The 23,857-nt window shown below is 43.7% G+C and overlaps 1 long non-coding RNA gene across 1 annotated transcript in view; it reads right to left on the reverse strand.

Annotated features, from left to right (window-relative positions):
• The window catches only part of LOC115590860 (uncharacterized), a 29,811-nt gene that overhangs the window by 1,421 nt on the left and 4,533 nt on the right, over positions 1 to 23,857 (reverse strand). The window contains exons 2-3 of the long non-coding RNA XR_003985846.1: positions 15,583 to 15,704; positions 3,194 to 3,318 (exon numbers count right to left, since the gene is read on the reverse strand). This is a non-coding gene — a long non-coding RNA (uncharacterized LOC115590860). The remainder of the gene's footprint in view (positions 1 to 3,193; positions 3,319 to 15,582; positions 15,705 to 23,857) is intronic.

The following is a 23,857-nucleotide window of genomic DNA, read 5'->3' on the forward strand; positions in this document are numbered from 1 at the left end:
AACAGTGTGCAGTTAACATGAACGCACACACACTCACACTCACATACACAGGGACTGGAAAGAATGGGGCTGATTACAGTAATTGGAGGAAAGGAAGTTAGGAGGGCAGGATTGTGCGTGCACTGAAACAAGGACATAAAACCTCCTAACATTTGCAAGCACTTAGCAGAACTAGCAAAACCTGTTCCAAACATCTAAATATGTCGCACTTTGTACGTCTCGGTAAGAACGAAGGGGTCAGATCGCGGAAATTTTTGTGTCAAGCGGTGCATTAAGTTGTATATTTTTCCCGTTATTTCATCCTCAGGTTGTCACAGTGCTGACAGATGCAGTCTGACGTGTTCAGCCTCGCTCGCAAAACACACACAGACACACTTGAGTAGGGGTCTGAGTCCAGCTGGAGGTGGTCCCCTGCCAAACCTGCCGGCAGGCTGACCGTATTCATATTCATCACACACATACTGATTGGAACTGACAGGGCACAGGCATACGCGCACACACACACACCGCTGGGAATATAAAAAAAAAAAAAAATAAGTCTTTCTGGTGAGTAAATCAATATTTCAAGGGCAACCTGCTACCCCTTAAAATTTTATAACAAGACACTATTTTGCCGCATTATCCTGTGTTTGACTTCTCCTACTGCGGCTGTAGAAAAGATGTCTGCACTGGACTTTTGGAGTAAAAGCGACGGCCATTGAGGGAAGAGGAATAGAGCTGGATGGAGACTAGCAGCAGTGAGTAATGTCGTGAGAGAGGAGTGGACTGGGGGAGAAAAAAAAAAGCGAGAAGAGAATAATAGCCAATAGGCAGGATGAGAGAGGAGCGAGAGAGCTGGAGGATGAGTGCCTCTCTCTCTCTCTCTCTCTCTCACACACACACACACACACACACACACACACACACACACGCAAAGCAGAGAGAGACTCCGCAGGGTGCCAAATAATAACCTTCCTTGTCATTATCATCGCCCAGCCAAACCGCTCTCCACTCCTCCTCCACCTCCTTCCGTCTTCCACACAATCATTGCCCTATCGTTTACACTGTGCTGCTAAATGGGAACATCAATAGAACACATCCATTAGCAGCGCGACTCCTTTCCTCTCTGATTCTCAAGCGCTTTAATAGCCGGCATACACGCACACACGGGCCCTAGCGACCGCACCTCGGCCGGCTGTTAACCAAGCTAGCCCTGCACAGGCAAAGCCCGACTGATGGAGTGTGTCATTACAGCTGGTTAGTAACAGGGTTGCTGCGAGGGCGGCGCTGTCAGTTAACCTGAAGCTAGAAAACCAAGAGGACGGGGCTGCTTTCAGATTTAAGTAGCTTTTCGTGCAAGCAGCAAATCCGAGAATATCCCTCCTTCATTTATACGTTTATTTATTTTGCAGTGCCGTGCTGTAATATCTTCGCAGAATTCTCTCCATTGGATTTTCTGTTTAAGCCTTTGCAGATGGAACTCTTTGGTCTTTTCTGGCAACCGCTGCTCAGGACTGCTACCAAAGTCAATGTCACTTTGGGGAAGAAACTTATAGACATATGCCTGCATAAAAACGATATACTACTGGGGTATGTGCGTTAGAAATAGTAGCCAAACTCATAAGCATTAAAATTGTAAAAAAGGCTAAAAATATGGATCAAGCCCAGCTGTTTATATGCGAACAAACGCTGAATCAACATCGGATCATTGATAACCAAACAGCGGAAGAACTATTCTATCATTTAAAACTATAATCAGGTTTGCACCAGGAAATAATGTTATTTCAATGATGAAAAATAGATCAACACGTGCATAAAACCCATGTCAGTCAGGCCATTAGGCCACAATTAAAGTTGTAACTAGAGCCCGGCCGGTATATCTGTTGGCTTTTGTTATTGCAGATATCAGTATCAGCATATACGTTGTCTGATATGTGTGATATGGAATCTTTTTTTATCAGAGTGATTATTCTGCAGAAAAAAAAATGCATGGGCTACTTTACAATTACTGTATCCCAGTGAAGGTTACTGTTTCGGTGCACTGATGTCATTTTAAACATTAAAATGTATGGTATGTTTATTGGCCGATACAGTCCATTTTTTACTGTCTTACATTGGCATCACCCCCAAAAACAGGTCAGGCTTAACTTCTGCTTTTGATAATCTGGAAATACTAGGGACAGATCAAAGCTAATGAATCATATTCAGTTTACTTATGACCTATTGTGTTCGAAGCAATTCATGAAATACAAACAAGGAGGCTCACTAATCATAAAAGGATAAACTACCATCCTAAATGTAATTTGTGAAGGCAAAAAAATAAAAAAACGCATCGATACGAAGAGGCCAATCTTATTTAGAAGTGCATTAAACCCTGGTTCACCTCAGTCTGAACTCAAGTCACTATAACTGCTGATGCAAATTAACACGGACAGCTGTTTAATGAGCATCAAAATAAAAAAAAAAAACCCGCCTGGCTCCATCCCGAAACGGTAGCGGAATGAGAAAAAGATAAAGAGGGCCAAGGAGGGCAAATATGGCGGCTGAGAGGGAGGGGAAGGGTTTCCCACAATGCCGCCTCACACACTGTAATTTCAGCACGCGTGTTTTTTTGGATGGAGGGCGAAGCAGGATGCTGGGAAGCCTGGGAGGGGCACGGTGTGGGTGAGGGGGGTTGGATATGGGGGTTTGTGGGTTATGTGGCGCGGCTGTTAAAACTCGACTTGTGGAGATTGGTTTTGACTGACGGATAAAAGGAAAAAAAATGAAAAAAGAAGGGAGCACGCACACACACACACACACACACACACACACACACACACACACACACACACACACACACACACACACACACACACACACACACACACACACACTACAGATGGCATGCATGACCGAGGACACTTTCAATTATTCCTTTTAAAAATGCATAATTTAGGATTTATTCCAAAATGGTCCATCCAAATATGGCAAAATAAGACATTCTTTTAATAGCCTATTGAAGAAACTACTTTTCGGAGTGCATCATGCGGTGTTAAATGTGTTGCCATTTATTTTTTTAATTACCGAATTTAGAGCATTTTGGTGCACAAGTAGTCAATTTGTCTTTAGGATTACTCTGGAGAAGAAACCCAGTAGAAGATAATGAGTTTGTTTTCTCACATTCACACCGTTATTATCCCCCCTAACTCGGTGGTCTCTCTCTGATTCTTACCGTAACAGGCTGATGAGTGTGTATGTGTGTGTGTGTGTGTGGGGCAGGCTGGTGGTAGACCGCAGACAGACTCTAGGTGCCGATGCATGTGTGTGTGTGCGTGCATGCCTCCTTCGTGTCTGGACCTGGGCAGAAAACAAACAGAGAGGAGAAGAAAGCGCAGGATAAATTCAGGTGTTGTTTGCTAAACCATGTTATTAAAATGTCACACACAAACATGCACTGTGAGGTGCACTTAAATTATTCAGCAACACTGACTGATGTGTGTAACAGTATTAGCTGTAATAAGTCTGCACTTCATCCCCCTCTAAAGAACTCACACATGATTATATATGTACAACAAGCCCGCTCACAACCCCGATATACACTCTGGGTGGTCTTGACAAACAATGACAGGGAGCCGCCGTGTGTGTATGTTAACACATGATCCATCTTAAAAAGAAAAAAAAAAAAAGTCTGGACGCAAGCTAGGTGGTTTAAAGAGAAGAGGAAGAGGAAGAAGAGGAAGAAGAAGAAGAAGAAGAAGAAGAAGAAGAAGAAGAAGATGAAGAAGGAAAAAAAACGTAATGGCTGCTAACACAAACATATGGAATCAGCCTTTGAAGCCACTTTGCGTTCAGATAAACAGGCGCAGTGTCGCGATGGCTGTTGTGTCTCTTCTAATAAAGCCGGATCGCCACTGATGTGCTTTTATGTGGTGCCCCGAACACAATGAAGAATGTCGGGATAATGACGGCACCGACTGGAATGCATTATATACGGCCGAGCGTCTGACATACCCGCGGCGTGATGGGGCTGCTGGTGATGTGCGCTGAGACAGAATGAATTATCAAAAAGAATTTCTGAGTGTTGCTTCTTAAGTTGACCAGATGGAAAGGGGGAAAAAAATAATAAAAAGGCAGTACAACCTGGAGATGTAGCGAGGGGGGCAACTAATGCAGCCTTCCTGGTATTCATCTTATACATAATTTAATTTGTTTGAAGAAAGATCATCATTAGCTAACCGACATTTTTTTTTTTTATCTGCTTCTTTTCAACGAGACATGTATGTGTTTATGAGATCTGTAACTGTATTTAATGTTGTAATTTATCAGATGAATTGGGTTTTATGTTATGGTTTCAGTTGTTTTGTTTTTTATTCATGGCCTTACTACACACACGTGCTTATGCCTGTATGTATATACATATGTCTGCCTTTGTGAAGCACTTTGTGAAGCAACTCAAGGCTTAGATGTCAAAATAAAGGCATCATTCTGATGTCAATGTCGGAAGGAAACAACATTGTCCACGTGAACAAAGTCTGTCTGTTATTTGAATCACTAACTGCTCTGCCAGAGCATAAAAAGGAGGAAAACTAAACAACTTTTTTCATTAAGGATTCATCTGACAATTATTTCTCAGGTTAATCAATCAATAGTTTGGTTTTTAAAAAGTCAGAAAATATTGAACATTTACATTTTTCCTGGCTGTCAGATTAACATGACAATACTTGCTATCAGTCATCGATGGATATTTGACTGATAGAAAAATCACCTCATCGTTTTTTGCTCTCAAGTGAAACGTGGTATGAATTGTTCATGGTGATAATAATTCTGTTTTATTGTAGATTACTTTGAGGGCTTTTGGAGAGTCAAACGTAGTGTAAAGCTAATTTGCCTTACAAAAAATAAACATGAGGAAAGCATGGAAATTAGATGTGTGGGAAATGTCCTACACTATCTGATATTTCAAGGGGAAAAACATTCTACACATATTCTTATTAGTAATATAAGTAAGTGTTAGTAGGAGTAGTGGTATTAGTTGCAGTTTCGGATCCCATCACAGTTTTTCCATTATGGTTAATCTCTGCATCCCCTGATGTTCTCTTTGATTCGAATGCCTTTTGGTCTCCCATTGTGATTAATAATGAGACACGCTGTGTACTGTGAGAGCTGCAGGCTCATTTGTGGTCAATAAGCATATTAAAGTTCCCGTGGAAGACGTAATCATCAATGTTTTTTAAGCCATTTTGCCTGAATTAATTTTTTTTTTGCTCGTTTTAAAAAGTCCCTCAGAGACCCTTTTTACGCCTTTGGCTGAAAAAACTCCTGTGAGAGGTAATAAGTTTAGATTTTGGCACGTACAAGACTTTCTTGCTAAAGACATCCACAAATCTTAACGTGCTGTGTTTAAGCATGCTATGTATGTCCTAACCAGTTCCATTTTTAGTTTGTGTAAACAAAAGAACTGGAGCTTTGGATCTTTAATTTGATCCTGGAACAGATCCCTGATCGTAAACTATGAATTTGTGTGCAGAGTCTACGGCCAACTTCAGCCATGATATTTTCTTATAATGTGGCAGAGATCTTTTGTGTTCGTATAAATCCGTTTTTTTCTTTCATATTACATGCTATGTTTTATTCAAAAAAGTCTAGACACAGCCCCCAATGAAAGCCATGCTAAGAAAATAACACCACAGCTGTAATAAATGGGCCTGAAATTTCCTAGAAATTACACGTGCAATCTGAAAAAAACCCAGTCGCAAATGAAAACACACACAAAAAGAGTGAAAAAAAAAATGGTGCCAAAAGGTTGTTGAAAGGTGACTCGCTAAAATAGACTTGCCACTGAAATATGGTTCCTTTCAGCCGGATCTACATTCACAGAGAGGGAACAATGATTGACCTTGGCCAGAAGAAAAATTGCCTCAATTGTTCATACTTCACTTTGATGTTGAATACAGTGAAACGGGGCAGCACAGGAAAGCTGCTCACCACGGCCGAAGGAAAAATTAAACCTTTCATGCCAGCTAAGAAATGCCTCCCTCGTCCCTCTTTCTCTTTCCAATCGCCTTGAATATACATGTAATTTACTATTTTGTGTCTGACCGAGCTAATGTGTCCTTTTCTATGGTATGCTCTTTCCTACAGTCGCGGTGTTGTTTTTAACCCAGCATTCCTCTCCCACCTCTCCATCTCTCTCACATTGTTTTGTGTCTCCCTCACTCCCATCCCAGCTCTCCCAGTTAGCAGACTTGCCGAGACCACAGAGGGCACCTCCGTCATTAGGGTCCCGGCACGGAGTCACCAATTTACACTCTCATTAACAGATCCATGTGCTGCTCGGTACGTGAAGAAAAAAACAACTTTGCGACCACCTACGTGTTTAGGCCCCCATCAAAACAAAATGCAACAATAAAGATCTGTGTTCTTGCTGCCTGCTAAATGAGCCAATTCACGCGAAACGGAAAAAAAGAAAAGAAAAGAGAAGTTGCAAATTAACGGACGTTTGAGGGTTTGATGGTACACGGGGTGTTTATGTGTTAACGAGAAGATGCTATTAATCAGGATTGGGCGCTTTGAAAAGCCCTTGTTGTGGGATTGACTGGAGCTGCAGTTTGTGTTCTTTTTTTTTTTCTTTCCACGAAGCAAAAAGGAGGCCTCCTATAAGTTACGCTGCATTTCCAAATGTGTCAGAAAAGAAACTGCGTAAACCGGTTTGACGTGTCTCACTCTTAGACTGACTCAAAGAGACAAACTGCGTCGCTAAAACGGTAACACCTCGTTTCTAGCGACCCAGTTGACAGAGAGAGGCTGCAGGGTCAAGCACACACACCCATCTAGTAGTAATTAATAAAGAGCTCTTGCTTTGCACCTGCATGGCTCAATGGGTAAGTAACAACACAAACATTATAACAGTTAGGAGCTGGAACTTCCCATGGGCCACCCAGGGTTGAAATATAAAAGATACTCGTTAGACTAAGAGATGTCCGCTCTCAAGGGAAAAACCCTTTCTACAAGTTTTATAGTATGAAGTTTTGGCATTATGCGTTTCTGCAAACCACAGGTATGTTAAATTTGTACAGTTCATCGGAAGGCTATCGTATCAACATGTGTACACTGTGTATCATATAATCTTTGGATTGACTGAGGAAATGGAGCCCTCGACAAAACTGATTATATTTTTAATGAGTGTCGCGAAATTTTGCAGCTGACTTTGGGGCAACAAAACTAGATATTCTAAACACGACATCCGGACATTTGCCTTACACTTACTTACAAAAAACAACCCATCAGCAGCTTTTACATATGAAATATACACATTTTTACATATCTGTGGTTTGCAGAATCATACGACATTCATTGTGGATATTTGATTGCGCTTTTAGCTAAAAAGTAAAAAAATATATAAAGTAGAAAGTCTTAATGGTAAACTTGTGTATATACTGTATACATTATATAAGCTTTATCCGGCCCACATGGCTTCACTTCAGTGTTTGAATAAAGAACGGCATGAATCTTTAGGATGCTTAAGTTGGTTCTGTGATGAAATGCAGACGGCATGAAGTAAAATAATCATTTGTAAGCGCAGCGCTATGAATGTCAGGTATGTCTACCAGCTCCTTTGATCAGATCTGTTTTTTTTTTCCCTTCTAAAAATATGCTGCGCCATGCCCAAACGATCAACAGACCAGGAAACAAGTGACATGGCTGTTCTCATTTCTTTATGTCTGAGCACACTACACACACACACACACACACACACACACTCATCTTTGTGCTTTGTCAGGATACGTCTGTGTTCTTACCATATTGTTCCTGTTTGTAATAAAACGAGTACAGACATGTAGCGCTAGACCACCCAGAGCAGTTACCCAAACACCCTCCTTTCTCACAAAAAACAAAACAAAAAACGAGTCACTAGTCTTAATTATATCCATCCTCTGGGCGTGTCTTCCTGCCCAAAACAGACATCTGAACCCCCCCCCCCCCCCCCCCCCCCCCCCCCCTCCACCAACAGGCCACAAACCTCACCGAGGCCTTATGGAAAGAACGCTTTGGTGAACACATCGACCTTAGATGGAATAAACCTTTTCAGCCCTGCGAGGGCTTATTTTCACTGAGGTAGAGAGAGAATATCTGATTTTTATATTGTTTTTATGTCAGATAACCTCCCCCCTTCACCCGAATCCCTGCAACTTGTAAATGATCCCAGACTTAAATAGTTCCTGCGGAGTGTCTTTTGATAACAGCATCTACAGGATGTTAAAATCAAGTGGCAAATTGTTTACCGTATCAAAAGACATGGGATGAAATACCGATGGTATCAAAACCTGCGCGCTTAGATGAAAGAAAAGGAAAGACGAGACGACGCGTGCATGCACAGACACACACACACACTTTGTAATAAGGAGGCGTCTGCTCCAGGGAGGAGGTTGTTGTGACTGCACTGTTCTTTTTCATGATCTATAATTTTCAATCTGGCAGTGTGAGGGGGCAACCTGGTGGTGTAAAGACAGAGAGCGAGAAAGAGAGAGAAAGAGAGAGAAAGAGAGAGAGAGTCTATGCAGCCAGGACCCCAGCGACTATCTGCCAGACAAATCCTCCTCTGGCTTTGATCCTCTGCCCACTTCTCTCTCTGCGGTATTTGTTTTCAGCCAAACAACTGTGATGTTTAGCTGAAGCGCAATGAGATTCCAAGGCCCAAAAAAAAAGGAGGACTCTTCAAATCTCCTGCAAAAAAACCCCCAAAACAAACGAGCACAAGCACGAAGGAGCACATTTTTTTTTTTTTGAAGATGGCCATCACCCTTGTCCTCTCCTTTCTTCCTGATGTTTTCAATATTCCTATCCTCCAAGGATCAAGGGGTTAATCCGCTGCTGTTGTATTCTAGCTGAGATGCTATCGAAGGCCATTTGTTCCAAGCGGCGAGGCTAATGACCCTCAGCCGACACTTGGCGTTTGGCCGGGAACTCGGAGCAAAGGGAAGGTAAGTAACCTCATATATTCTCAGGGGGCTGAGCTAATGAGAGGGAATGGGAATACGAGCCACGGTCCATCATCTACTTAGGACCTAGACAGCAGTGCCATCGTCCTCCCCCGAGTGTACACACAAACACACACGCACTAGAAAACCTTAATAGGAAACCCAACCATCCTCCTCCTCCTCCTCCTGCACCTCATTTTACTCCTGTCTTGTTAAGTAAATGTAGTCTGTGTTGTGTTTTATCATCAATAAGTCAATACCACATTAATTCTGAGACATTGGTATTATTACTGTAAACAAGGAGTTCTATCATCAGGACGGCTGGCAGCCAGCTTCAACCTTTTAACCGCAGTCAACCACATGTGGATTTGTCAATTGTGCTGTTGTGTTTTACCGCACAAAAGACTTAGCGCTGCAAAACATAAAGAGTAAAGCAAGTAGAGAGATCATTTTAAGGTAGAAAGTAAAATAAGTCTAGTTTAACATTAACACAGGTAGGAAAGCTAGGGATGCTCAATATAGATTTTTTTCATTACCTGCTTCTCATGGCCAATACGGATAAGATAACCAATTATATCACGTTGTGGTAAGTTCCTAACCTGTAGTTTATGCACACCTGAGGGTTAGAAGGGCGAAAATGTAGTCAGCAAAGATAGATGATCATGTTAAATCTGTTGTTAAAATGTTTTTTCCCCTCCTCTCTAAACCCCTTGCAGAGCATAAATTGCAAATTGCAATTGTGCCGCCTTCCTCTGACACGGAAACATCTGAATTGTCTAAGCCTGTCACCACGGCTTGGACATCGCAGCCCCCACAAAACAAGTTCAATCGGATGTGCGGAAATGTTACAGATTCGACAGGGAGACAAGGTTACCACCATTCATTCATCCTTTATCTGTGCTATCTGTGTTATCAGCAGTAGGACTTTATGATTTATGATAACGTATTTAGACTTCTTTGTTTGGTTATCAGAAAAAAAGATGTCTCCTATATGTGATGCAATGGAAATATTTGTTTCCTAACTAAATGCAAGGTCAAACTGCCTCCAGCATGTTTTAGTCCACTTTAAGGAGTTTAAAGAATATCTGGATGATCATCGAGAATCAGTTTAATGTTGGACAGGGTAATCGTAACATAACATTTTCATATCAGCCCATGCCTATAGTTGATCAGGAATTTTTCCAGATATTCTATCAGTCGGATATATATCATGCACATGTAGTTAAAGCCATCAGTTGTCTGGATACATGACATAGTTGTACAAGATTACACCACCATTGATCGAATCTAAATATTCTTCATTGTAAAAGGACCAACAGAGGACCATATAAACAAATTTCAGGGTTCTGTGTATTCTTAATCGTAAGCTCGTTTCAGCCATATATATGGAAACGCGCGGTGTACAGCTGAGCGTGGACGCCCCGGCCATGTGCAGCTGAGTGAATTCTGCTGTGATGGGAAAGCGGTGGGGGGTCCACTCCTCTGCCTTCATTCGATTCAAGTCGAGCCTGGCTGCTTCTTTCACTCCTCTGGCACGCACACGAATATTTATGCCTGTGTATGTGGAAAAAGGAGAACAGCTACAGGAATAAGTACTACACTCTGCGTATGTGTGTGTGCGTGTGTGTGTGTGTCTATGCGTGTATACGAGTGGGCTTGTGTGTGTTGGTAATACCTCCAATGGCAGACTAATGATAGGTCTTATCGACACCCAGCAGTGAATGCGGGCCTTTGTCTCCTCGCGGGACGCATTATGGAAAGCTTAGGGGGCTGCCTTTGACTCCTTTTCATTCTCTCACCCACTGATAAAACTGTTCTGCAGCTCCTGTAGCGTGGCAAGTTGAGGCACAATACAACCCCGTACTGCCACCATCAAAATAAGCAAAAGCTAGACGCGCAGCTCGTGAACCCGGTGACAAAAGGCAGAAACGAACACTGGAATTTTCTGGAAAGCAAAATCGTAATGCCTGACATCCCCGTTAATTTCGAATGTACAGCGTACTGTATAGGGTGAGTGGATGAGAGGGGTAAACTATAAGTGTGGGAGCGATGGCGACAGCACACGTGTTATCGAGATGATCTAAACGCGCATTACTTGTGACTATCGGTGTTTTTGTCATTCCCGTCAGAGCATCTGAAAAACGATGTCATTAAATATTAAAAGATGGAAGAGACAGCATTGTGTTTTTTTTTGTTTTGTTTTTTTTTGCCTGTGAGACATCTAATTGTCCCGTCCTGCCCACAGACACATCCATCACATCTTTGGACGTCTGGTTGGCCTAAATATAAAATACCTGGATACAGTTAAAGGCTTTTATTTTGGCAGGGGACTTTATCATCCGCGATCTTCTATGATTTGTGCACGCAAACATTTCACAAAACTGTCACCGTTCTCAAATTGATGCCGTCTGATTTCCAAACGCACACTGATATGAATGGCTCTTCCATTCACATGCATCTGCAGGTATTTAGGGCACAGTTTAGAATGAGTCTGTAAGAAGAAGGAAAAAGAAGCTTCTCTCTGCCTCTGAAGGCTCAGTTTAGCTATTCTGCTCACTCGAGGGGTTAGAGGTTGGGGCAGGGTCCCTTAGACAAGCACTTTATGAAATGAAAATGTTTTCTTTTCCAATGATGGCAAGCGTTACTTTTCACATTTTGAAGAGTTCAGCATACAGCTCCTCTGGGAAGCGTAGCCATTTCTACGGTCGTTTCCCGCTGAGTCAATAAAAACCTTCTCTCACTTCTCCCCCCGCTCTTTATTTCTGTGGGTTCTTTCTCAGCCTTGTTTTCGAGTAGTAATTGTCAGGAACAGCCTTAGATTTTTACCCTTAGTGCTCCGTCTTTTGAATTTTCCTCTCGCTCCCCCCTTCCGTCGTTTTGCCATCCACCTTTATTTTCTGACGAGCTAACTCTGAGGAGATCGCTAAAGTGTAGAACTTTTCCCCCCTCGATCACTCCTCGTCTTTCTTTGCGTTTCTCTCTCCTGCTCAACTTTAATCTCAAGGAAAAGAACAATAAAGAATATTCAGATGTTCCTTAGTTGCTCTCCCTTTTCTTCTGCATCCATGTTGCTGGCATAGCAATCCAAAAGAAAGCCCCCAAGGCCAAACAGTGAGGATTTAGAAGCCTCATTTAGAAGGCAGGTAGAGTGGAGTCCCCCCCCCCATCCCATCCCATCCCTCGCAGCAATTAGAGAGAGGCCAGGAAGTGCAGTATTTTATGGCCTTATAAAGACATTAGAGACATCGCTCTATTGGCCCTCAACCCCCCCCCCCCCCCTTACCTCTACAGTATCTCTCTCTCCTTTTTGGTTCTCTCTCATAGATGATGCTCTCACGCTCATTTCGAAAATCTTCCCCACCAACAACCCTTTCAATTCATGTCGATTCCTACTCTCTTTGAAACTGTCTCTGCCCACAACCTTCTTTCTTTGTCCTAATTATTCCATTTCTTCCCCCTCATGCCCATCAATCCTGCATCCATCCATCCAACCAACCATTTTGAAGCCGCTCTGCCTTTCAAACTCAATAAAGTCTCTCATTCTAATCTTTAATCCTCCGGTGGTTGACGGGTGTCTTTGCTAAGGGGGGAGAAGTCTTTGATGGAGGGGCACTCAGAGCTTCTACGCTTTCCTTTGTGCGGACACAAACATGACCATTTTCAACACTTGTCCGTCAGGCTTATATGCAGGTTCCCCAACGGAGTATCCCCCCCCCCCCTCGCCATTGTAAAACCATCGTCTATCATTTGCCGGTTTATTTTGCGTGAGTGGGAAAATAACAATTACTCGCTCTGTCCCCCGGCCCTGCTGTGAATCAATATGACTTGACGAAGTGACTCACTTGGCCGTCATTTTCCCATATGTGTTTTTTGAAATATGAAACCGTGTGACAAGCGGTGGCTTCAGCCTCGCAGCCCCACCTCCGCACATACAAATGGACGCCGACGCTCCTCGAGTCCTGCAGCTTTTTAAAGCCAGCTTAGACAGACTCGGCTGCTCCTGAAAGACCTTCTTCCACCGGAGCAGAGGACGGACACCCTTGAGAGGAAAAAAGGGGGGAGAAGAAAGAGCAGTGGCATGTCTGGATACTTGCTTACAACATCCTCCACCTTTTTCCTTTCTTTCCTCCCCAGACTAGCTTGCATCATTTGACCAGTTCCGAAAACAATGGGGTTGTGTGTAGTTGTACAACGTGCGACTCCACCATTCCCAGTCGGTCGATCCGTCAAAAGAATGATGAAAGAAGAAGGAGAAGGCATTTTCTCCCTCAAACTAGTTCAAAATCACTTCCATTAAATTGAATATATAAAACGGTGATTTGGACAGAGATTTTAAAATGTGAGGAATACAAGTTGTTAAAAACGATTGGCATTGACAGGACCATCATTTTTCTTCACTGTCTTTTACAAAAAAAAAATTGTTGAACGCCTTTCTTGTTGCTGCTTGGGGCTGGCAGAAAGACTGGGCCATGCAACAACAGGGGGAAAACTTAACAATCCAGCACAAATGGAAGAAATTAAGGCAGTGATGGAAGGGTGTAAAAAAAGACAAAGACGAGTCGGATGTGCGTAAAAATAGGCGAATGTGAGGTGGCGACGAATCTGCGGTCGCTCGGGAGAGACAGAAGTAATGGGAGTTGAACATGTGAGAAGATGACGGGGCTCAGGCAGACCGAAAGTAAGTGAGAGAGAGTGCAAAGACATGAAGGGCCAGAGGAGGGAATCGAGTTTGACTGGACCTGGGCTGAAATGAACAGAACTAAACTGGACTGTATTTGTTCTGTCTTCTGCAAAGTCATTGTGAGATATAGCTCGTATTGTTAAGAGAGCTGGACAGAGAGTGATGGGAGAGGACAGAGAGGCAGCAACTATTATGTCGTATAATAGAAAAGTAGCCAGCGTTCATTTGATGTAATTGAACCTATATGGAGTTATCATTAATAGAGCCTAAAATATAATAATGACAACAATCATGATACAATATAAAGTACATTATCTGATGGAACACTCGGTGCGGGGAAGCAGGGATGAAGCGCACTGGATCGTCTATGGAAGAAAATAAAATCACACCGCTGCTGCTGTAACCTCCGGGTGGAAGGTGGAGGTTGCAGAGAGGCTCATCAGAAGGGAGGATGACAAGAAACTGAGAAAAACAACATTTTCTTTTCCTCTCCCTGCCTCCCCTCTTTAACCATCCCCATATCTGTGTGCGGCGGCCGTGCCTGCACGGCACAAAATGATTTACTGCCGCTTTCAGACGCACACAGAGATAGAGAGACTCTATGAGAGACTGCTCACTCTGGGAACTGTTCAGACACAGTGAAGACAATAAGGTGGCTCTTTTCCCCGTTTCACTCCTGTGTTTTGCCTTTTGGCTACGCCGCTCTCCAAGGTAATGTTTTATTTTTGACTCCCTGCATTCCTGAAATGTTGGGGACTGTTTTAAATTTTAACGGATGCTGGAGAGAATCATGAGATATTCACAACATGAAGTGGATTCTCACACAACAGGAACTGGCTAACACAGGTGACACAGGTGCGATACAGATTAATGATTGGGATAAATAGTGATGAAGATATTTCTGTATGATAACACTTCTTTGTTTACTTTTTGGACATGTATACTACATTCATGACCAACGAATACAAGAAATATAAAAGCTTAGTATTTTCTTTTCCATTTCTTTAGGGGAATTTAAAATTGTTTTCATTTATTCCTTATGCAACGTGACACAAATTGCCCGGTCAGTATAAAAGGAAACTATATAAAATGCATTATGAAGGAATCATATGTCTAAAACGCCTGAATATTTCATTTAAAGGTGCAATATGTATGGTTTTCGTGGAAAACATTCAAGAATGAACTAAAATGATTAACAAAATGGGAAAAAATAACAATAATAATACAGATATCTATTTAGGTTAGCTTGCTAACCAGCTAGCCTCGGCCTTTACCGGCCCAGAGCGCTTCAACAGTGCTCTCAGCTCCCAGTTGGAATCACTTGCTGCTCGGCTACTTGAGCTAAGTCGCTTACAGCAGCTTCCAACGGTTAGCGGTGATATGCTGCCCCCTATCTTTTTGAGGATGAATTTGACAAGTAGCCAATTCTAACATTATTGCAACTTTGAAATTGAAAAAAATTTACAAAGAAATCTTACTGGTTGGTACTCTGTGGCTGTGTTTGATTGAATGTGTATGACATCAAGCCAGTACTTGACCAAAGAGGCCGTCCATTGATGAGACACGATCACTTCTGAATTTCCAAGTTATCTTATCATGTAAATCCAGAAGTGTATCAACACATGGAAAAGAAAATTGCTGGTGGGTTCCTGTTCAGTACATAGAAATGAATGTGAGTGGAAAAAAGAGAAGGCGATGAAGAGATAAAGACAATAGAGGAGTTAGGGGTGAAGCAGGTGAGTCAGTCATGACGGTCGCTCTTCACCTGGCGGCTGTGGCTCGAGGCCAGGGACACACACAAAAACAAACACAGACACACACATGCATGCAGACACCAAACCCACCCCAGGTACACAGCTGACTCAGGCAATCAGGTGGAAGGGAAACAGAAGATAAAAAGACACACATACACACACACACACAATACTATGTATAACCCCGGGGCAAACCGAGCTCTCTTACCTCTCTTTTATCACTCTCGTCTTTTTCCTCGTTGCGTTCTGCTTGCCTTCCTTCCCTCCGCAGCGAAGGCTAACGCTGCGAGCACTCGCACTGTTTCTTCATCTCGTGCCAGCTGCCATGACCTGAAACAGGAAAAGGACAGAAAGGGGAAACGATCCATTAAGAAACTGTTTTAGAGTGGAATGGAGATATCTCTCTACCAGCAACCCTACATCAGGAAAAATAAATAAAATAGTCCGTGGAGTCGGGCCTCGTGGTATTCCAGTTATCGCCGCTAAAAACACACTCTCTTTACTCAGCGTGTAGAAAGACTGTACGAGAAAGATAGGCGCAGAGATTACAACTGGTGCGGTTCGTGACCTACAGAAAAAAGGGGCTTACATGGAAGTTAAGAGATGTTTTGTTGTGTTGTATTCATCACAAGGGGTTGAGTAACCATTTGTCTTTCTTTTTTTTTTTTAAATACACCTTACGGACAGAAACCAGCGTTTGATTGATAGAAGTAAGGAGGAATGAGGTTCAAGTTTGGGTCAGGGAGCGCTGAGTGGAAGGCAGTGACAATCATTATGTTCCTATATGGCGCCATGATTGCCATTTACAGTTTGCATGCTTGCGTTGGCTTTGTTACCGCCTCCGTTTCATTGTTCAGTTTTTGTTTGCGGCGACTACGTTGATGTGTAATTGTGCTGTTCGGTGAATGAATTTATCGTGGCCACACTGCTTTGTCAATTGACAACGTGTGTGTGTGTGTAGGGGGTGTCTTACAGTACACTGATGAAATTGCTAACAGCTGTGACAGCCGCCATCACACACACACACACTCTTCGCCCATCTCATTTGTAGCATACAGCTGCACAGATAAAGCACGAGGGTTAAGCAAATATTGTACAATGGCCAGGAAACAATGAACCGTCCCCATCCCTCCTCCTATCTCTCACACTCGCTCACACAAACTGCAGCATTGCAAACTGTGTGTGTGTGTGTCTGGTAGTTGCGTGTGAAAAAATGACTGGCACTGCTTGTCCTCTTTATTACTGTGAACAGAGCAGAACACCCCCGCTCCCCTCCCATTCATTTTAATCTCTATTCTTAATGATAAACCTTCTCAGTCACACTCTCGCCCCGTCTGTACGCCTCCACCCCCGCCCCCCCCCTTCTTCCTCCAGCCTGGTGTCGACCCTCCCCAAAACCCCAGTGAGGCAGCAACAGTGCTCCTTTGTTTGCACCCCTCCCTCCCTCCCACCCATCTAACCCCCCCCCCCCCTTCTCTCTCTTCTTGCCCCCTCGCCCTGCCCCGGACGATGCTGGTTGGCGGGGACGGAGGCATGCCTCGACAGGAACGCAGGAGGAGGAGAAGAAGGGAGGGAATGAAGGAAGGAGGGAGGGAGAGATTGGAGAAAAATATGTAGGAGGAGGAGGACGAGAAGGAGGAGGGAAAAAAGAGTAGGGGTCTTATAGTCAATTTTTTTCCAGGCGCTCTTTCTCTCCTGTGCGTTTCTGTCCATTCAGCATTACATGAGAGGGGCTTCTCAGAGCGTGTTTGTGGAGAGCGGGGAGGTGGCTACACCCTCACTGAACCCACCGACTCCAGTTGACTGAGAGTTGAAGAAAAGTTGTTTGCGGACGACTATTTCTGGTTTGGACTTGGAAGCTAATTTTAAAACACCAAAGTAAAGAAGGAGAAAAAAAAAAAGCCGTCTGACTCTGGATTTTTATTTTCTGCTCTGAAAGAACAAACACTTAAAAAAAAAAAAAATCAATTTCTTTGGCTTTTACATTGACATGGCTCAGAAATAATGTGCGTGATATTCCAGCAGGCGATTTAGCAAAAATAGCCTTTGAGTACACAACTTGTAATTTCTCATTTATGCAAAGAAAACACCAGACCTGCCCAGTGAGGTTAGTCAAGACATAATTTTAGCCGTTTCGTTCTGGTACTGCTGCTAGCGCGGCGAACCCAGATCCCTAATAGCATAAATGCTGCCCTTGTAATGGTGCCTGGGGCATGTCTCATTTGGAAATGAGGGAGACGGCACTGTAGAGCAGCTCAGCCAAAAACTCACATGTGCACACACACACACACACAGACGCCGTGGCAGCTCCGAGGCAATCGGATCATTAACCCCAACTAATCTACAAACATTATGTTTATAGAAAAAAATGCCTGTCCAGCTTAGGCGCACACACAGCCAAGCTATGCTAAATCATTTCGCGAGTGTATGTGTGTGTGTGTGTGTGTGTGTGTGTGTGTGTGTGTGTGTGAGTGTGATACGGTGTATTTATGAGCTATGAGGACGTGTGTGTCAGCACTGCTGTGTGTCATGTCTCTGAGTGTGCATGTGTGTACGCTTGTGTGTCATGGCTGTCTGTGTCTACAGTGTCTGCTGTGACAGACACGGAGAGAACATGACAGAGGGGGTGAAAGAGTGTGTGAGCGTGCGTGCTTGCGTGCAAGTGTGTGTGTGTGTGTGTGTGTGACTGCCAGTGATGCAGCTCGCAGCCTTGATCTAGACTTCTGCCTCTCTCGGACACCCCGCTGTGCCTGCTTCATCAATCAATAGGACAGATGAAGACAGACTCCTGCCGCGCTGCAAGGGAAAACGGTAGCTTGCGTGCGTGCGGGTGTGCGAGCGCGCGTTTCTGCATGTAAGGAGGGTAGAATGCCCTCGGGGAGAACGTGGCAGACATGATGCAAACCCTCCAAGGCTTCCTACCCACACAGAGATCATCTGCACAAGATTTGCTTTCTTGTACCACCAGACTCCATTTGATGGATGATTTGCATAGACTGATTTATTTACCAGTGTATTAACCTCAACCTCAACCCCCCGCCCCGCAACCTCTGAAGCGTCTGAGAGGGATGCAACAAAGAACAACACTAGAGTTTTTGAAATTTTTGGTTCTTTTTGTCCATGTAAACAAAATTTAATTAAAATCCATCATTTCCTCACCTTTTGAGAACTCTGGGCTGTGGGAAGCGGTGCAGCTAATTTTAGAAAGCGTTTAATATCCTCCAGAATCACGCTGCGGTAGAAACTGCTTTGATATCCACAACTATTCTCCCTTCTCTACAATGCAATCCCGGGTATAAAAAGGCGCCAGAGAACACATTTCCGTTGGTCAGATGAGACTTTCACCCCAAATCCAGGTAAACTCAATTACACACACACACACACACACACACACACACACACACACACACACACACACAAAACTGTAATTACTTGCTCCCCTCACCCCCAAACACACACGTACAAACCCATTGATGTGTCTATCTACACTCTTTAAAAACCCCGGCTATAAAAAGCATCTCAAGGGCTTATTCAAGAATATTTATGAAAATAGTTTTAATATACCTTCAGGCACCGTCAAATGAAGTGGAAAGTACTTAGAAGCTAAAAAAAATAAAAATAAGAACCTCAGCAAGCAGGCGAGACCGATCGAGTAAACTTCTCATTTTTTCATTGTTTGAAATATTTCTGCCATTTAAAAAGCCTGTGAGACTGAGAACACAGCTGTGAGAGAAACACCTGAAAGTGCCAGGAGCTTGTGACGGCTAAAATGATCTAAAATAGCTTGTTGTCATCAAAACTCATCCACCTGGTGTGTGTGCTCATCTGTGGAGTAGCAACGCCCTTAGAGAGCGTGCTTTTCAACCAACTGTATATCGTCACAAGGGAGTGTGATGCGATTAGTCATTACAGTGTACCTTTCTGAGTCAGAATTAACAGCAAGTTCGACTTGAGAACTGCTGAGACTGGAGAAGTATGGTGTTCCCATAGGCCGCACTATTCAGGACACCCGAACTTGAACATTCGTCTTCCACTTTTGCTTATCTTTTCAGAAATGTGGTTGAGCTGGAAAGGTGTCTTCCCTGCAAGGATGTCATGTGGGTGCCTGTGTCTTTATTTCTCATCAGTCGTTCTGCAAGAACTACAAATCCTACGACAGAAACACACGGTTTCAATGCGCCCAGCCATGTGCAACAGAGCATTTTCATTTCCGTAATTAGTCATTATGGAGGAATAGCGGCACGCTGAAATAAAACCTCTCAATCTAATCACAATGTCTGCCGTTTTTGAAGCGCGCACGCTCTCCAAAGTGCAGCGAAATCCAGACCATAAATCAATTTCACGATTGTCTAGCGGAGTAATTAAAACTAGAAATTGTAGACATCATTGCGCAGAAATAGTCGGAAGATGGTTTCAGGTTTATTTTGTTACTGGGAGGGAGGAATGTGTGTCATTTCCTGGCACTCCAAATGGGCAGGCGACTTGAATGCAAAGCCACGGAAGCCATTTCTCCCACAGCGCCTAAATCCTCCAGAGCTGTTATCAGTCATTGGGAGGTTTTGCCTCTTCAGTATGCAGCAGGACCATTTTGTTTGTTTTCAATGTAACTTGTGATATTTGGCTGGGGCTCAGTGCCCTCTTTGTTCGCCATTGTGTGGAGATGAATGAATCTTTCTTCCAAATTTCATACAGAGATGCACTGTGTGAAACCATAGTAACACCTTTGAGATGATTTAAGTGAATTACAGACTGCAGGCACCAGGAATAGGACAATACATATAATCTGATTTGAGGCAAGTGTCAGCCCTTCATCTAAGATAAATCCCACCAAACTGTTACAATTTCAAGCCTTATTTAGCTATCAAGTGTTGCAAATATTGTAATTCACTTTCTTATTTTAGTGGCGTCCTGCATGTTTTCCAGATGCTTTTCATCAGCCTCCACATGTGGAGCAGAGCACATTAGTGATCGTGTCGTGAGACCAGGGGAACAAACAATGCCATCGCGCTGCACTGTTCAAATTAGAAAAATGCTGTTAAACAGTTTGATGGATTTCTCGCACTAGAAATGTAGATTAGCGAAGACGCAAGCTGTGACTGCAAAGCATTCCGGTTTATTGATACCTCTGTAGAGAAATGAGCATTGCTTCCACTTCTGTGATTGATTTTTCTCTGCATGACTGCTGAATGTCGGCGCAAAATGGCAGACGGAGGCAGACTGGAGCAACTCATAACAATCATGCATCGTGCCAAGTCATTCATGGAAATGCAAAAAAATGTGTAACGACTGAGTGGACCGAGAAATGCGATGCAGTGGCTGTTTTTAAAAAGTTCTTACCTGCATTTTAGGGATTCAGGGTCAGCAGTGGGAGATCTGAATGAATCTAAATGTTAAAATTCTTCTGTTTGCAAACTTCACGTAACCTCATTTGCTACCTGAACTTACCAATAAAGTTACTTAGGGGGGAATTCATAGGCTATTTCAGGTCTGGCTGTCGTCCGTGGGGCATTATACAATTGAGACGAAAGATCGCAATTTAGATGGTGGACTGTGATTCTGGATAAATGATACGAATGCGATATTATTTTTTGACCCTACTGCCAACCCCTAGATTAGGGTTAGAAAAATAGGCATAAATACACAATTACTACACAAATAAAACTACTCCAACAGTCTTTGGCAGGGTGAATTGGTTGGATTAATTCTCAACCCTAAAATTAAGTTACTGAAAAAAAGAAGAAAATCCAGACATGAAATCCTGTGTCAGTTCCTCACCCGAGATGCCCTGATTGCACAAGCATATTGTGTGACTTGACATTGTACCGACGCCTGACGCTCAGACAAAGGAGCCGGTGCAGGCCTCGAGGGGGCAGATGACAAACACTCCTAAACCATGGCCAGACATAATCCCCACCGACCCCCCCTCGCCAACCTCCCGCCAAACCCCACAAAAAAACGGGCAGCAGAGGGGGACTTATTCAGAGCATATTAGGGAGGTGAAGGAGGCCAGCCACTGAGGGACTCTCCCCACTTGGCTGTCCTAATCATCTGAGACAACCCCTCCAGAGGCAGACCCCCGCCCAATCCCCTTCCCGCCTGCAAACCCCACTCCCACCCCCTTACGCATGACCCAGACACATCCAAGAACGTTTACAAGGGGCGGGCGGCCATGAAGTGGGGAAGCTGACCAAAATGAACAGCCCCCCCGGGAGCTGTAGTTTAATTGTCCATCTTCTTGGTCCAAATTAAACAAGCTCGAGCGCATTCAAGTATCCATACAGACACACACACGCACACACCCCTCCCACTGCCAACAACTCCACTTTTTAACAGACTGGCACGTTCCATAGAGCATGCCATTGATGCAGAATGATGAGCGAGACCCCATTGTCTCGTTATATTGTCTTCAATTAGGCAGGATATGATGGGAGACAATGAGAGGAGCATTTGTAATCATGAGCCTCCCAAACTCATGCTGGGAAACAGAACTTCATTATGCCCAATGGTCCCTCATCGACGATAAAAACCCAGAATATGTGTGGTTCATCCTTAGGAAGTTTTCAAGCATAAATGACTCGGAAAGAAGTGAGTCACCAGGAAATACTGGAGGGGGTTCTGTAGCTGAAGACAACAGGAAAAAGGGGCAGAGGCAAATCTTCTTTCATCTGCATTGCAAGTGAACAGCAGGTTTCAACCCCGAGAAATCGCATTCATCCTCTTTCTTACACCGCCCAGGCACTTACCTGAACTATCATCCAATGCAAGTTTACCCCTGTGGTATTTCAAGTTTCCTAACAGGAGAAAAAAAGAATTGGGATGGAATAAAAAAAAAAAAATCATACAAAAAAATACTGATGATACTTTTAGAAGAACAAGAAGCTTGGCGATTTTCTGAGCAGGGATGAATTTACTGACAAAGTGTAGCCATGATGTCTTTTCATCTTCACAACATAAATGTTGTACAAGCTTAGCTCAGAGAACAGAAGCTCCGGCAGCGCTGGTGTCAGCTCAGAGCCATCTGTAGAAATTAGACTTCTTTAAGAAAGAGAACGCCAAACTCGAGCAGAGCGCATTATCTGCGTTTACCTGGAGAGCGTTCAGCTGAGAAATGACTCTAACCCGACATCTTGCCGGCTTTGTAGCTCGCCCGTCATTTAAATCACGTTCCACCGTGGCTGTTAGGCTTTGATAGAACCATCCGACCGGACAAATACAGCTTTCATAAAATTGTGCAAATGATTTCTTTCAACTGGGATCGCGGCGGTATTGTTCCCCCATCCCTGACCCCCCCCTCCGCCACCCCGTCTTTCCTCTCTCCTCATGGCACAAAGAGCTAATCTGAGACGAACACTCGCACCCGCTCTGACACATTGTCAAACCAAAACCGGAGTGATTTTATTTTCTTTAAATCATGTAAGTGAAGCATGAGGTAAAAGCCACCATCCATGGAGGACAACAGAGGGGTTAGAGAAATAGCGGCGTATTTTCTCCCCAAACACGCTGCAGGGATTATACATTATGCTCCCTTTTACCCAACCATCCCTTCAGCTGTTCCTACCACATGTACAGTATCAGAGAGGGACCAGATACATGCAGAAATGTTCGGTTTTTCCCCAGTTGCAGATGCAATCAGTCTGCAGTGGGTGCCAGTAGGAGGGATATCCGTCAAGCCGAGCAGCCCCGGGGCCAAACAACCTTTCCTGCGAGGCCCTGCTCCCTTATCTGATTCCAGCAGACGGGCCGGGATGATGGCCATGCCAGCCAGTGCCTTTGATTTTTTTTAAGGATATCCCTCTTCTTTCACACTGCTTTATTGATCGCCGACAGACTTCATTGTGTTCCTCAGCTAAAAGAGTGCTTCGAGAATGCTCTATTTGTAATGTGATCACCCAGATGAGGATGGCAGCGAGGTGGACAGACACTAATCCTCTTTTTGCCCCCCAGTCCACAGCATCTCTTCTCTGGTGATTCTTGTGGATCGGCCCTGTCAAGTTTCTCATCGCCTGAGGCCCAGATGACTCTCATCTCCCTGACATTCTTTTTTTTTTTTTTTTTTTTTTTTTTAAATTGGGAGGGGTCAGGGTATAACCCACTCTCAAGCCTCACTTTTCTTATGACGAACAATAGGCTGTAGAGCGGTAGTCACATTTGATACCAACATCCGACACGAGAGCTCATTATTCCCCCATTTACAAATGAAGTTAAACAGATGCCACGGAGGCAGTGGGGTCGATGTATTTCTACAGGACCTTTCAGCAGCTTCGATTTCCGGTCCATTCGTGATTGTTTTTGACCACAGGCTCAATGTGAAATATGCTCATCGAACCTCTGTGGACCTGACACATTCCTCTGTGTTGAACAGCGCAACGCAACAGCACAGAGAAACGCGAAGCATCTGCCTCGTCATTTCACCCAGATGGCAGCAGAAAGTATGTAAATTGGTTCATTAACCTTACAGTGCTTTAACCAGTGGGCCATGCAGA

The sequence above is a fragment of the Sparus aurata genome, chromosome 11, assembly GCF_900880675.1.
Source record: "Sparus aurata chromosome 11, fSpaAur1.1, whole genome shotgun sequence".
In the NCBI taxonomy this organism is placed as follows: Eukaryota; Metazoa; Chordata; class Actinopteri; order Spariformes; family Sparidae; genus Sparus; species Sparus aurata.